This window comes from Zootoca vivipara, chromosome Z (genome assembly GCF_963506605.1).
Source record: "Zootoca vivipara chromosome Z, rZooViv1.1, whole genome shotgun sequence".
NCBI classification, from domain to species: domain Eukaryota; kingdom Metazoa; phylum Chordata; class Lepidosauria; order Squamata; family Lacertidae; genus Zootoca; species Zootoca vivipara.
The window spans coordinates 537,436-550,578 of record NC_083294.1 but is presented as its reverse complement, the minus strand read 5'-3'; the positions used below and the strand labels follow the sequence as shown (position 1 = coordinate 550,578).

Sequence of the window (13,143 nt, the reverse complement as noted above, 5' to 3'; positions counted from 1 at the left end):
GCTTGGGACCAGTTGACGTCCTACGAGATTGCCTTGCCCCACATGCGCCCACTCAAGCGCTTCAGTCGGCAGAAGAAACCCATCCTTGAGAATAGTATCGCAGAATTGTAGAGTTGGAAGGCACCCTGAGGATCATTTAGTCCAACCCCCTGCAATGCAGTTGTCCTTAGTGACCTTAGCGTTATCAACAGTGAGGCATCACCCACTCTTTGGAACTCCCAGCCTCTTGAAACCAGGCAGACACTTTCGCTGTACTCTTCTCAGCACCTGCTAACGAGCATTTTTGTTCAGATGAGCCAACTTAGACATTTAGAAAGCTGCTGTGAGCTTTAATCTGTTTATCGTCAATTGATTGATTGATTGATTGATTGATTGAATTTATTTATATTCCACCCTATAGGCGGAGGCCTCAGGGCGGTTCACATACATTTTGAAATATGGCAACCCTAGTAGTGTCATCACTAATGGAACTGGGAAACAAACTCTGTGAAAGGATGAAACTGTTGTTAATACTTCTTAATAATACTTCCTGTTTGTTTGTTTGTTTGTTTGTTTGTTTGAACAAAATAAAAAATTCCTTCAGTAGCACCTTAAAGACCAACTAAGTTTTAATTTTGGTATGAGCTTTCATGTGCATGCACACTTCTTCAGATACACGTTTGTTTGTTTGTTTGTTTGTTTTGTTTGTTTGTTGCATCCTTTTCATAAACTGCTTTGAGGGTGATGGTGTTTTTTTGTATGAAACAAAGCAAATAAATAAAATGAAATGATATAAGGATGGGCGAGTCCCAGGTACTGGTTGGGAGCCTTGGCAGAAGGCCCGGGGGGATGGACATCTGGAAGGTTTTGTGGGGCCCTGGCAAATGTCAGCAGACAACAGGGGTGATGTCACCAGAAAGGTGCCCCCTACAGGGCTCCGGCCCGTGGCAAGCAACCTGGCACCGCTGGTGAGGGCGGGCATGGAAAGCGCCCGGTCAGCGTGGCCGAGATTGGTGATTAATTTGTCACGGACTCCTTTCCACGCTTTCCCTGACAGCTCATAAATCCTCATCTATTCTGCTCCTGAGCTCCAGCAAGCAAGGCAGATCGGAGGAGGCAGTTGGCGGGCTGCGCACACTTGCTCTCATTACTGCTTCTGTTACCGTGTCTGCCTTTTCTTCCCTCCCTCCTGGTACATCCAACATTTTTTTTGGGGGGGGGGGGAACGGGGGACAGTACGCCTTCTAAGCCAGGGCAGGATCAGCAGTGTGGAAGAGAGAGTAAACACTAAGGCTGTTGGACCCCAGCAGTGGTACCTCCTCAAAAGAACTCAACACTTCAGTATGGCAACACCTAAACTTTGGAACTCCCTGCCTCTTGGTATTGGACAGGTGCCTCCACTGTACTATCTTTGGCAACTGCTATAAACATTTTTATTCAGGCAATTCTACTCAGCTCTTTAGGGCGCTGCTGCCAGTCTTTGGTCTGATCTGGTTGTTCTATATGGTTTTCGTAAACTGCTCTGAGGTTTGTTGCTTTACAACCAAGCAGTGCATAACTGTTGTGAAATAAACAAGAGGTATGTCCAGACCTTGCTCTGTTTAAGGATCCTGTAGGCAGAGCCCTACCTGAGACCCTTGGAAGAGAATATTGGGTGGACGTCCTGCTAACTCCATGTAAAATTTAATTTTATGTAATAAAATTAAAGCAGATGGGAGCACAAAATGGCCATCCTAGGTCATTTGGGCTGTTAATAATATGGTCCTGATACATTAAAAACAAAACAAATCCCCATTCTATAACTAAGGCACACCCGATGCTAATTTTCAGAGAGGCTTAGTAAGGGCAGCCGCCCAGACAGACTTTTACTGAGATGGCTTCAGCTCGGTCCTGAGCCTATAGCCTAACACCCTTTGTAGGTCCAGCATTTGTGGGGCAGCAAGATGAAGACGGTGCAAATACTTAAATAATCAGCAGTCAGCAAAATGTACGTATCTGTATCTATATATTGTGCATTGCCAGCTCAAGGTAAAAGCAGTCTATCTGAGCAGCAAGATCTTTAAATTTCAGCAATAGTCCTTTTCTGCCCATGATTTTTCATTCCTGCGCTGCAAAGCAGACTTGTTATCTCCAGCGACAAAGTCCACATTTGAGGGGCCGAGGGCAGCAGAGATAAACGCTTGTAAAAAAAAATCCTTTTCCGAAGGATGCTGAGGAATGCACGGTTCCTGGACTTTGGACTCTTGACTTAAGAGGATCGGGCCGAGGCATTTTGCTGCCGATCCCATAGGTCACCCTCCCACTTCTTAGTGCAGGGCCCAATCCTCCCACGACGTTCTCTGCGACCCTGGTCGATCCAAGGTGGCTGTGGGAAGTTCCCACAGAAGTGGTAGAAGCCCCTTCCCTACAGGGTTATACCTGTGCCGTTAAGGGATTAAATGATGCCTACAGAAATTCATCAGGGAAGTCCCTCCCCCCACTCTTCTAGCTTGGCACAGGAAACTCACCAGGTGTGACCTTGGAGTCAGCCACATTGCCTCTCTCAGTGTACCTTACCTCACAGGGTTTTCATGGGGGTTAAATGAGGAGGGGGAGAACCATGTATATATGCCGCCTCAACCTCTCTGGAGAAAAAAAAGTGAGATATAAATGAAATAAATACGTAAATACATAAATAAATGGTACTACTTAGAACAGGGGTCAGCAAACTTTTTCAGCACTTTCCCTCAGACCTTGGGGGGGGGCGGACTATAGGGGGGGGGGGAATGAACAAATTCCTGTGCCCCACAAATAACCCAGAGGTGCATTTTAAATAAAAGGACACATTCTACTCATGTAAAACCACGCTGATTCCCGGATCGTCCACAGGCTGGATTTAGAAGGCAATTAGGCTGGATCCAGCCCCCGGGCCTTAGGTTGCCTACCCATGACTTAGGAACAGGGGCACCCTTCAGTCTCCCGACTCTTCTATGCTGGACCCCAGGTTGCCAGATTGCCCGCCCCTCCCAGTTTTCCTTTTTAAAAAAACTTATTTTAAAAAGCACAGAACTTTGTTCATGGGGCTCTTGGATGTACTGCAGAGTGTCACACACCACCTTGATTTTGCTGCCCCCCCCCCTGCAGATCTGCGCCCAGAGTGCTTTTGAGTTCTTAGCAATGCTCCTTCATGGATTTTCAGGGAGACCTGCCCATCCCGCGTTTGTATTGATCATCATCAGCAGCCCTCCAGGGTTCCCAGAAGGATGGTGTCCTTCTCACCATCTCCTGCCTGATCCTTCAAAAAGAAAAGAACAAGGGGGAGCTGCCAGGCTTGAACCTGTCCCCTTCTGCACTCGGAGCACGCACTCTTTACTGTGCTAGAGGTGGGAGCACTTTTGCCTGTCCCTTTAAAAGCCCCTGCCTGCTGCAGAAGGAGTTAATAATATTGGCTTTGTCTGCGAACCGGCTGAGGATTGTTCCCTGTAGACTGCGTGCTGGAACAGTTTCCTGAGGCCGCAGGGAGCTGGGCTGGGGGCCAAGAGCCAGCATGCTGAGCCCGGCTGCTCACACCATACAAGGAGGTCTGATGGGGAGAGGAGGCTTACTTCCTGCTTGGGGGGTTGGGGGGTGAGGGCTGGAGGAGATACCAGCCTTTCTTCCCGCCTCCCCTGGCTGCTCCTCACCTGCAAAAGCAGAAAACGGAAAATTCTGGAAAAGACTGGGAAGCAAAACTCACCATGGTAAGTAAGATCTTGTAAGCTTTGCTGTCCGGAGTTTGTGTTGCTCAGAAAACAAAACAATTCCAGCGGTGGCTTCATGCACATACGGTAGTGCATGCTTTCACCATCGCCTCCTTCCGCCTGCAGGCTGAAAGAAAATTCCTCTCGTTCTTCTGGAACTCTGCAATCTGGCACTCCAGTTTACACCCCTCCTTCCAACAATGAATTTTGAAGAAGAAAAGATTCCCAAACAAACAAACTGTCTCTCAAAAGCAGGATGCTCTTTTTATAGCCGGCCTGGTTGTGTTTCACACAAAGGGTGGTTCCCTCGCCTTCCTCCCGGGGCCTCAAATCTGTGCAATTTATGGAGGGGAGGGGAAATGTTGCGTTTTGCCACTTTCTTCTTTTTTTGCAAGCGCAAGCACAGTGTTTCCCGTTTTCTCGCCCACAGTATATTTTGGTGCCTGGGGCTGCATTTACCCAGGTGACTGTGGGAAGTTCCCACAGACGGAACGAAAGTCCTGAAGGGCAAAAGAGACAGCAGCCTCATTGACAATTTCATTTCCCAGAAGGTGGAAGAAGCAACACAGGGATCATCTGTTTTGGACTGGGTCCTCACCAACAGGAAGGAACTCGTCATCATCAACAAAGTAGAAGTACTGGGAAACTTGGGAGGAAGTCACCATGTCCTCCTGGATTCCAGGATACAGAGGCAAGGGAAAGCGGAGTCTAGTTGGACATGCACTCTAGACTTTCAGAAGGCAAATTTTGAAAAGCTGAAGGAGCTACTGGGTGAGATCCCATGGTCAGAAATACTCAAAGAGAAGGGAGACCAAGATGGGTAGGAGTTTGTAAAAGGAGAAAAATTGATATAGTTTAGTTGGTTAGAGCATGGCGCTGATAACACCACAATATTCCAGGTGTGGTCTGACCAAGGCAGAATAGAGTGGGACTATGACTTCCCTTGATCTAAACACTCTTCTTCTTTGGCGATCCCTCGTAGCCAAGTAAGATTATCTTCCATGAACATGGTCTTAACAGTGAGTCTGTAAGTGACTGTGGAGGCCAATTCTGGATCCACACTTCCTTCCACAGTGGGGACTTTGGTTTCTGGGTGGGAGTTGATCATGGTGAGGGTTTGCCAAGCGTGCCTTCCTCTTAGCAGATTTCTCCTGTTCATCCTGGGTTCGAGTGTCTTCAAAGCCCATGACACATTTGTTCTCCAATTGGAGCACTTGTAGGCCAGTGTTTCCCAGTTGTCAGTGTTTATACTACATTTTTAAAGATTTGCCTTGGAAGAGTCTTTAAACCTCTTTTGTTGACCACCAGCATTACACTTTCCATTTTTAAGTTCGGGATAGAGTAGTTGCTTTGGAAGACCATAATCGGACATCCAAACAACGTGACCAGTCCAGTGAAGTTGATGTTGAAGAATCATTGCTTTGACACTGGTGATCTTTGCTTCTTACAGTACACTGGCACTGTGGTCTACTAAGACCATAGATGCTTTTCACATGTACTACTGGCAATACAGTAGTATAATATATGTTACTGGATTACTAATATTTGTTGTTGTTTAGTCGTTTAGTCGTGTCCGACTCTTCGTGACCCCATGGACCATAGCACGCCAGGCACTTATAATCTTCAAATATCTGGAGGGCTGTCCCAAACCATCTTCCATGTGACAGCCCTCCAGATATTTGAAGATTATAATCTTTGTAATCTAGTGGTTTTAGCAAGACCCAAACCAATGGATCCAAATGACAAGAAATGAGACTCTCACTAAACATTAGGAATAACTTTCTGAGGGTAAGAGCTGTTTGACAGTGAAGTTGTCTCCTTTGGGAAGTGGTAGACTCTCCTCCCTCGGTGGTTGTTAACCAAAAGGGTTGGCTGGCCACTTGCCAGGGATGCTATAAGTGGTGCTTCTTGCCTTGCAGGGGGAATGGACTAGATGACCCTTGGAGGTTCCTTTCCAACCCTCTGGTTCTATGATTCTATTCAGAGCATGGAACTCAGGAGCTGGAATTATTCTGGATTTAGTGGCCATGCGTGACCTTCCACATATCCCTGAAGGAACCTGACCTTGAGAGAACAATTGAGGGGGGAGGTTTAGATTCAGAATATCACCCCTCTGATGATTTGGCCCATTTGAGTTACCCTTTCATACTGGTGTCCTTGAGGTGTTTCCTAACTCCAAGAAAAGTCACTTAACAAGGAATCCTCATGTTTGCCTTAGCTGAGTCCTAGGTGTGTTTACTCAAGGAATTATATTGAATTCATGAGACTGACACACCCTGCTGAGTGTGGCGAAAATGCCATTCTGAGGCACTTTTTGCTGTTGGGTGTGGGAAGACTGGAGTTCTCATAATCAGGTCTGAATAACCTTTAATTGCACTTTTGTGTTTGCAGGTAGGCTTCAAACCTTTCTCTCCCTCTGCCCCTGCCCCCACAATAATCATTATTTGCATTAATTACTTGATGGCTGTGCTGTGCCTCTGCGGTTGGAGTTGGTGGTGGTTCTCAATCCCAGTTTCCAGAAGCCACAGGAGTGGGGTGAGCATTGCTCTTGTGCTCAGGACCCGCTTGTGGGTTTCCCATGGTGGGCATCTGGCTGGCCACTGTGAGGACAGGATGAGATCTTCATACACAAAGCAGCATCCTTCTCATTTGCCAGGACTTCCCAGCGCTTCACCTGACCAGATAAGGGCATAGGTGGCAAATATCGAAATCTTACAGATTTCTGGGCACGGTTCGTGTGCTCAGAGCTATTGTCATTTTTGCTGTTGCTTCCTGCGTTCAGGGCCAAGACGGGGCTAACATTACCCCTTTCTCCCCCAGTATCTCATGTGAAGCACCACCCTTGGGTGTTGTTGTTTTTTCAAAGGGGTGTGTGCGTTCTACTTGCTTCTGCCACAAGTACACCAAATTCCCCTTCCAACAGTCCTCATTGCTCTGAAAATGTCAATGCTCAAGTTGATTGCTTGACTTTTTTCTCTCTCTTGCCCTCCCTCCAACCTCCTCCTCCTCCTCCTCCTCCTCCTCCTCCTCCTCCTCCTCCTCCTCCTCCTCCTCCTCCTCCTCCTCCTCCTTCTTCTTAAAAAAACCCATGGCTAAAGCTGTTTGCATTAATTATTTCCAGCCTCCCAGATATGTTCCTTTTTGCAGTCCGAGGAAATAATTGGGGCAGATGTTGGCTGAGAGCTGCCTTTCCCATGCTTGGGAAGGAAAGGAGGAGGGGGAGAGAGAAAAGGAAAGCTTGCGTTGGAATTAGATATTTGCAAACAACTGTCATATCTAGGTCACTTGAATATGGTGCGGCAGAGTGGAGGGGCGGGGGAACGAATAAAATCCTTGGGAAAAAGACATTATGGGTTGTTGTTGTTTTTCAAATTTTCTGCAGATCTACACCCATTTGGGGCTGTCAGGTTGGAGAGTGAAGGGGGTGGGGTTGTGAGGCAGACGTTTCCCCCCCCCCACCAGCACACTTGTCTCCTTGCCTGTCTCACCACTGGTTCCATTGTCAATAATGAATCAGCCTCCAAGGAAGATTAAAATGAAAGGGAGCTGCACTCTCTGTTTTAGGGGTTTTGTGTTTTCTGAGTGCCCTGGGACGCAGCAGGAGGTAGGTATCCTTTTGGCTTTAGAGGAGACTTTATTATTATTATTATTATTATTATTATTATTAGTAGTAGTAGTAGTAGTAGTAGAATTTATATATTAATCCCCTACTTCCAGGAGAGTCACTTGCACTAATGTTAATACTGTACATTGAGCATACAGATGGCTCAACAGCAGCAGCATAGAATATTAGAATTGTAGAGTTGGAAGGGATCTCAAGGGTCATCTATTCCAGCCCCCCGTAAATGCAGGAATAGTTTGCTCATTGTGTGGCTCAAATCCACAACCTTGATATTAAGAATCTCATGCTCTACCGACTGAGCTATTCCAGGGATGCAGTTATCCTGTTATTGCAGTTAATTTATTAATTGCCTTCTAAACCACCGTCTTTACGCATAAAATAGTTTTAAACCAGCAAATACATGGTAAAGACCCATTTATCCCTGAAAACCTGATGGGACAGAAAGGCATCCCACTTCTTCTAGTGCATGCAGATAGTGGGCACCTGCAGTATCTCAAACAGGAATGCAATTCCACAGGACAGGGGCAGCCACACTAAAAGCCCTGCTCCGAGTTATTGCAGAGTCGGCTCCTGAGGTCTTTGGAGCTTGCATGAGAGACTCTCCCACAGACCACAGTGATTCACTGGGTGCATAAAGGGATAAGGCTCTCTCTCAAGCAACCTGAGTTGTTTAGGGTTAGGGTTAGTATCAACACCTTGAACTGGTAGCAAATTGGCAGCCATTGCAGGTCCTGTAAGCAAGACATTCGTGACTTCCAAGGAAATAATCGGATCAGGGCTCATGCACGTTCCCCTCACTCCCCCCCCCTCCTTTTCCCATCTGCAATTTCTCCATCTCTTGCTCTCCCATTTTTGCAACAGGTTAAGAGTGTGGGGGACCAGGCCTGTTTCTGCAAAATGATTCATTAATGATGAATTAAATTCTCGTTTACAAAACCGTAATCCTGCTTGATCATTTTTGTCCAGCCCTCACCATTTCGCTCTTAAAATTCAGTGCACTTAAACTGTTCTGCAAGGGTTTATGAATGTTTAAAAATTGCTTTGTTGGTCCCTGAAGTAATTTGACAAGTCTGTCAGCTATTGATTAAAAAAAAAGGAACTACCTGGAATTATTCAAGGATTGGGATGTCTTGGGGAATTAGATAGAAAGTGTAAGAGAGCAGGGAGGGGCGTTATTCCAAATGGGAAAGGAAGTAAGATGTTGGAGAGTAAATATGTTCTCGAAATACTTTCTGAAAAATCCATTCTGGCTGTGAAATTAACTTGGAATGAGATACTCGCCAAGGGTCTTCTTGGGGGTGAGGTGGCCAGGCAGGTTCTGTTCATGTTCAACTGGCATTTGCTCCACCAGGAGGAAACTTGGATGGCTTTAGGATTGGACAAATTCATGGTGGAGGAGAAGACTATCAACATTAAACGAGCTACAGTACAGCAGTTTCCGGAAGCCGCAGAAAGAGTTTTGCTCTTGCACTTGGATCCTGCTTCCTGTTTTCCCATTGGGGCACCTGGTTGGCCACACTGAGAACGGGGGCTAGATGGACCATGGGCCTCATCCAGCAGGCTCTTTTTAGGTTCTTACGTTCTTCTGACCAGTTCTGAAGAGGCAGCTGCCACCCTCCTGGGCCAAAGGAAGGAGCCCCCTTGTGCTCCTATAAGACAGCTAAGTGACAGGAAGAAGAACGATGGTGATAAAATAATGTGATACAGTAATAGCACCGGGGGGGGGGGAGTTTTACTCCCTCGCTGGGATAGGGAGAATTGACCAGTGATAGGAGCGGCAGGGAATTCAGGAGCAGGCCAAAGGGTTTCTTCCACTGTGCTTAGTGGACTTAAGGAACTCACTGCCACAATACTGTATATGCATTAGTCACTATTTCAGCTTGGTTGGCTGCGAAAGGCAGACGAGGCAATATACATAGAGGATCAGTCTCATCAGTTGGCTTCTAGCCATCCAGGCCCAGCTAGTCCAGCATTCTCTTCTCACAGTGGCCAACCAGATGCCCCTGGGAAACCTGCAAGCAGGATTTGAGCACAAGAACAGCACTCTGTCCTCGCGTGGTTTTCAGGAGCTGGTGTTCAGAAGCACGTGCTGCTTCCAACTTCTTGGTTTAACTCTTGAATTCTGGTTGCTGGGAAGCAGCCTGCAGCGAGGCAGGGCACTCATTTTTGTGCTCTGGTTGTGGGCCTCTGGACCTGGCATTTGGAGGGTGGGGGTGCTCTGGACATCCAAATGTCTTTGCCCTGCATCTTCCATTGTCCTTAACCATTGGCCATGCTGGCTGCTCAGCTGGAGGGCCCCAGTTTCCCTGCCCTTTTGGTCTAACCCAGCACAGCTCTTTTGCACTCCAGATGATGAGCATCTGGAGCAATTAGCAGATGCAGCCCAGTGCCTATCGACTCAAATCAACTCAGACTTAATTCAGACATCACAAAATCCGATCTCCAAGATCAGGAACATTTCATAGGCCTTTGCCTGCTCCTTCTCTTGCTTCCCTCCCCGCTCTTGCCGCTTCTACCCTTCCTTTCCAGAGTTGCAGCAAGTTTGCTCAGACATCCAAATGGAACTGCAGGCATGAGCTGGAAGTTGCTTGCAAGCCATAGTTTACAATCCAAAGCTCTGGCTTGGTTGCAGCTTCTGGCTGGCAGGTTTGTTTGATTCTGACGAACTTTGGTTATTTGCTTATTCTTCTGCCCTGAACTCTTGGTGTTGGATGCTGGAGTTACCAGTAGCATCTAGGCATGGACTAAAGCCACACGTAGGCAGCTCGCCTTTCAGCAAAGTTGCTGCATCATGTTCTCTCAGTTTGCAGTCCTGGCCTAATACTGGCCTTCTTTGCAGGGATGTTGTGAAGATAGTTGTGATAATTCCAGGGCCTATCCTTAGCATGCTGTGTCACAGAACCGCTTGTGTGATGTGGTTGGATATTTGCAAGTTACTTCAGCCTCCTAAAAGCCTTTATCTGTTCAACTGCAATGAGTTTGCCTGTCGTGTCCCTGCGTGATTCTCTGTTCTTCCAACTGTGCTGTCTTCTCCTTGGGGATTCAGCTATACCTCTCTTGTATCCAAGTGACAGGTTGAATGCACAGGTGCTTCTTAACTACCCGTCCTGAGATGGGGCTGCCCTTTGCACCTCTTCACAAGTTGTTGTTCTTGGTTTGCTTCCATCTAGCTGGATGAACTTTTTTCAATGCAGGAAACTGATGCTGCTGATGCTGCTTTGGACCTCAGCAGTAGTGTGCCATGGCACTTGGAAGGTTGTTGTTGTTGTTGTTTAGTCGTTTAGTCGTGTCCGACTCTTTGTGACCCCATGGACTATAGCACGCCAGGCACTCCTGTCTTGCACTGCCTCCCGCAGTTTGGTCAAACTCATGTTCGTAGCTTCGAGAACACTGTCCAACCATCTTGTCCTCTGTCGTCCCCTTCTCCTTGTGCCCTCCATCTTTCCCAACATCAGGGTCTTTTCCAAGGATTCTTCTCTTCTCATGAGGTGGCCAAAGTATTCGAAGGTTATGGGGCAGTAAATGGAGCAGGTGTTGGTCTTCCTTTCACCTCATCTTCTACCTGATGCTTTGGAGGTGGCAGGGATTGAACTCAGGGACTTCTGCACCCTGAGCAGGTGTTCTGCCGCTGAACTGTGGCCTTCTCCCAACTTGGTGTCTTCTGAGATTTCCTTAGGGCCATGCAGACGTCCCACTATTTGCTTTTTTTTGTTCCCGCTGAGCTCTGTAGCAATGTTTGCAAAGAGGGAAGAGTCACAAGAAGTGCAGCAATGCCTGGAAGGTGCATTGCATTTAGCAAGTGAACGAACAGGGAGAGTTTCACGCCAAGGGGCCCATGTCTTGTCTTTGGACAATGGGGTCACCACACATTGCATTGCAGGCCACTTCCTTTGCTTCCTGCTCTTTTGCCTCAGATGGGATGGCAAAGGACACCAGGTGGGGGGAGGGTGTCTTCTGACCTCTGCTGACATCCACTGAGGTAGATGAGCAGATTCCCCCTCCCCAACTTGGGGGCTTTCTTGCACTGTCTGAAGCGACATTTCTCTGATTTCCCAAAACATTTTCTTTGCATGCCGGCAAATATTTTATTTTTAAAGCAGAGAAGAGAAGAAGTACAATTGGCCCTCTGTGGAGCACACCGCACCCCCACCCCCACCTCAGTTTCTACCTGACTCACTGCACTGAGCCGAGCTCAGCATCCTGTTTCCCAGCAGCTGTTATTTAAAGGTAGACTGCCCCTGAATCTGGAGCTTCCCCATAACCATCAATAGGCACCAGTAGCCTTCTCTTCCTCCATGCATTTAATTTGATACTGGGGAATTAACTCTTTAAAGAACTTGCCAATATCATAATGTTTTGCTACAAGTCTATGGTGCTGAGTTCGATTCTAGTCACCTCGCCTCAAAAGCAAAATTGTTGAGTTGGGAAAAGGTTCAGAAAGGGGAGGGAGGGACTCCCCTATGAGAAAAGGTTGCAGGCGTTTGGTAATTTTTAGATTGGAGAAAAGGCGAGTAGGAGATGACGTGATAGAAGTTTGTAAGACTACAGGGCGTGGAGAAAGTTGATAGTGAAAAGGTTTTCTCCCATTCTTGTAACACTAGAACTTGTGGAAGATTCAGGACAGGCCAAAGAAAGCCCTTCTTAATGCAGAAAGTCCTTCTGAATGGCTACTAGTCAGGATGGCCGTTCTCTGAATCTGAAGTTGGAGGCAGTGATGACCCTGATAGCTGGAATCTGCAGGCGGGAGAATATTGCTCTTGTGCTTAGATCCTGCACCCTGGATTGCTACTGGCATCTGGCTGACCACTGCGAGAGCAGGATGCTGGACTAGAGAGGCCACTGGCCTGATCCAACAGGCTCTTCTTGCATTCTTACAGTCCTACTGAACTTAAAAAAAAGAAAAAAAAACAGCCACCCAACCCCACACTTAAATAAATATATGCAAATTGGGAGGGGCGGGGGTACTTGAGAGGGCACCCACAAGCCCCACACCAGGGACCACAGAGCCAGACAGGCAGCTGATAACCTCAGAAGTGGAAGAGGTCCCTGGGAGTTCGTGGGCCACCTTCTCTGATGCTAAAGTATGCAAATCTCATTGATTTGCATACCGTAATCCAGTCGTGGAGGGTTTTGTTTGTTTGTTTGTCTTAGTATTTGCAGTGCTGGGTTATTGGTGGCCCACAGAAAGAAAGGCATGGAAGGTGAGTGAGAGGCTTCAAAGCTGATCCAGCGCATCCCTCTGAAAGTTTGCATTCCAGGCCTTTCCTCGCTCTTCAAAGCGTAACACGTGGGGCGTATTAATACTGCTAATTGATATGCATGTGCAAACAGCCACCCCAGTTTAGGCATCGGCAGCCCTGCTCCTGACACGCAGTCTTTCGGCATCAAGCACAGACCCTTTATCGCTGTTCCCTCACACCCCCAGTGTACGCTCAGCCGTTGGGTGGCACACGGCGCCAGAGACTTGGGGAAGTGCAAGGCACTAGCAATCAAATTAGGAAGGCGAGGTTCTGGGTGTGCTAGCTAAGAGCAGACTCCCAAGGTGTGAGCGGGCTCCGCCAGCAGATTGGCAGAAAGCGCAGCCTGGAGGCCTGCTGCACAGAGAGATGGCGTAATTAGCTGCTTCTGAGGCCCCTGCAGCTAAAGATGTGCCTGGTTAATTCCAATCAATACGGGGACTTCCAGCTTCCCTCACCTGTGCAACTCACGGCTATGAGAAACTCTCAGCTCTCCCCACCTTCTGGACCAGTTGCATTCCCTACTTTCCTCAATGCTTAAGAGCAGGCATCCCCAAACTCAGCGCTCCAGCTGTTTTGGGACTAC

General features: G+C 47.6%; 1 protein-coding gene across 12 annotated transcripts in view; it reads left to right on the top strand.

The window, feature by feature from the left end:
- The window catches only part of DAB2IP (DAB2 interacting protein), a 328,791-nt gene that overhangs the window by 199,103 nt on the left and 116,545 nt on the right, over positions 1-13,143 (top strand). Inside the window, exon 1 of one of the 12 annotated variants that reach the window (XM_060270262.1) lies at positions 2,733-3,698. The exons of the other annotated variants lie outside the window; for them this stretch is intronic. The gene's annotated coding sequence lies outside the window, so the exon portion shown is untranslated. Of the gene's footprint in view, positions 1-2,732; positions 3,699-13,143 lie in introns of those variants that run through there. 12 annotated transcript variants of the gene reach the window in all.